The sequence below is a fragment of the Nansenia antarctica genome, assembly GCF_963989245.1.
Source record: "Nansenia antarctica genome assembly, chromosome: 11".
Taxonomy (NCBI): Eukaryota; Metazoa; Chordata; class Actinopteri; order Argentiniformes; family Microstomatidae; genus Nansenia; species Nansenia antarctica.
The window spans coordinates 21,666,980-21,669,479 of NC_137681.1; the positions used below are offsets into that span (position 1 = coordinate 21,666,980).

The 2,500-nt window shown below is 55.0% G+C and overlaps 1 protein-coding gene across 1 annotated transcript in view; it reads left to right on the forward strand.

The window, feature by feature from the left end:
• Positions 1–2,500, forward strand: part of baiap2b (BAR/IMD domain containing adaptor protein 2b) — a gene marked incomplete at its 3' end in the record, with an annotated part of 54,330 nt that overhangs the window by 1,466 nt on the left and 50,364 nt on the right. The gene's annotated exons all lie outside the window — the stretch shown is intronic.

Genomic DNA, 2,500 nt, shown 5'->3' on the forward strand with positions numbered 1-2,500 from the left:
CTCATTGTCCCGTCTCCAGCGCTGCCCTCTGACGGCCGCGTGTCCCCCCTCAGATAAGACGTTGAGCGGGGGGCCGCCGGTACCGTGAGGGACAGGGGAACCAACATGTGAGACAGGACTTTGTTCGGGGGAGAATGAGTCACCCGCTCGCTCATCAGAGCTGTGATAACGGTGGTGTTGAAACGGGGTACAACGCTACAGAGATCAGAGCCCCCCCACCCCCAACCCGGTCGGAAGGAAGGCCGGAAAGATTATGTGAAGCGACAGTTGGAGATGATTCCTTATAAATCTATCCCCTAGGGGGGTGGTAAGGGGGTGGTGTGGGGGGTGGTAGCGGGGTGGGGGGGGCGACAGAGTTGTGGCCGTACATCAAACCCTAAACACAGTTAAGTTATATCAAGAAAAAGAGCTTGTGGATGACAACTTCAAATGATCACTATACCATAGAGTATAGCTTCTAATTGCTAATCTAGTTGTTGTAGCTGCTCTCTCTTCTTCTTTCTATTGCAGTGTGTGAGGGTTTCATTCAAGGCTCTCCTCCCCTGTCTCGAGCCCGGGGGGGGAAGGGGGAAGGCGGGGTGGGGGGGCAGGAAAGACACAGAGACTTTGGAAGCTAATAAAGGAGTCTGAGAGATAAAACCTGTGTTGTGAGACTCCCAGGCCGGGAATTACACTTCATCAATGCCAGGGTGGGGGGGCTAGGGGGTGGGGACATGGGGGGAGGTTGGTGCCGGCTTCAGAGGCAAGGCTGGGCATAGGCAGTAGGCAAAGGGTCTGGAGGCCTGGTGGGCATCACATTAAACATGCCAGCTCAGTTCTGAGGATGAGGGAAGGAGGGAGGGAGGGAGTGAGGGAGGGAGGGAGTGAGGGAGGGAGGAAGGCCCCTAAAGCAACAGAGAGAAGTGGCGGAAGACAGGAAGGAATGGATGGAGGTTTCCTGGAGGGGATTGGAGACTGGCATAATAGAGAGAGACGAAAGAAGAGAGGGAGGAGAAGAGAGGGGGGAGAAGAGAGCGGGGAGAAGAGAGGGGGGAGAAGAGAGGGAGCTACATTGACGAGTCGTCCTGGAGGACAGTGTGTTTGTTCAGGCTGAGAGCGTTAGCATCTGGCCTGACAGGAGTGGCGGCGGCGGCAGCACCTTGAATAGGACACAGTGCAGTGAGATGCTAACACAGCTAGCCGCGTAGCCCATTCGTTTTCAATGAGCTGAGTTAGCTGCACCATGCTAGCGTAGCGGTGTAGCTGCTTTTGGAGATCAGGTACTCTGTTGAGGGGGGTGGGGGGTGGGGGAGGGCAGGCTTCACCAGGAACAAGCTTTGTGTGAGAGATGGAGGAGAGAAGAAGGAGAGAAGAAGGAGAAGGGGGCGGAGGCGGACGAGGAGGAGAAGAAGAAGAAGAGGGGATTTGATAAAAGACGATGAGACCATCTTGATGGGGGGGAGAGAGAAGTGGGTTTATAAAAATAAAAAAACAGAGGGAGTGGAAGATGGATGGAGTACACCTAAGGAGCTGCAACTGAGCCGGTTCAGACCGGTTTTACCCCGCTAGGAGACTGTTGTGTGAAACATGTACTATGAAAAAGGAGGGAGGAATGGTGGGAGGAAAGGCGGTGTGCTCTTACCGCCATCCTGTGTACACTCGCCTTTATATCACCAACCTAATCCCCCCTTACTGGCAGTTCCCCACCGACCCCCACCCATTACCCCAGACAGCAAAGCCCCTCAGATCTCCCCGGTAATCCCCCCCCATACCTGGCCTTGCTCCTCCCTGGAGCCTGGGCCCCTGTGGACATAGCTGAAGCTAAATGAGCCCTTCCATCTGCAGGCTAGCCTAGCCTCCTAGCGCTGGGGGGCTTAGCACACTCTCCCACCTCCACCCCCACCCCCTCTCTGGCACTCACCTCATCCCACCCAGGCTTAACCCGAGCCGGGCTCAGCGAGAACCGGCGAGAGCCAGGGGAGGGGTTATTCCCTTCTGAAAGTCGTCGGTCAGTGTCAAGGTGGAGCTAGCGATTCTGGGCACCCTCCCTCCCTCCCTCATAGGCTCCCTCCCTCATCCCACCCTGGCTTAACCCGAGCTGGGCTCAGGGAGAGCCTGGACAGGGTGTCCTCTCTGGAAGTCAGTCAGTGTCAGAGGGGTGGTAGGGGGGGTGGTAGAAGGGTAGAGGGCTGGGGGGTGGGGAGTGGGGGGTGTTAGGGAGGGGGGGAGGGACAAGAACAGATACCAGCCCCTCTGTTGTGGCCGTACACCAAAACCTAAACAGAGTTCAGTTATCAAGAAAGAGAGCTTGTGGACAACAACTTCAAATGATGATAAAATGCTAACAACCTAACACTCTGTATTTCTTGAAACCCGTAGGATGACTGTAGAGAGCGTGACTGAAAGTCTGCTCTGAATGGCTTATTCTAGTGAATAGTTAATGTTGTGGTATTTCCCATGATGCTTAATTTTGTAGCCAATCAAAGCCAACATAGAACACTTGAAACACTCTAGGTGTTCC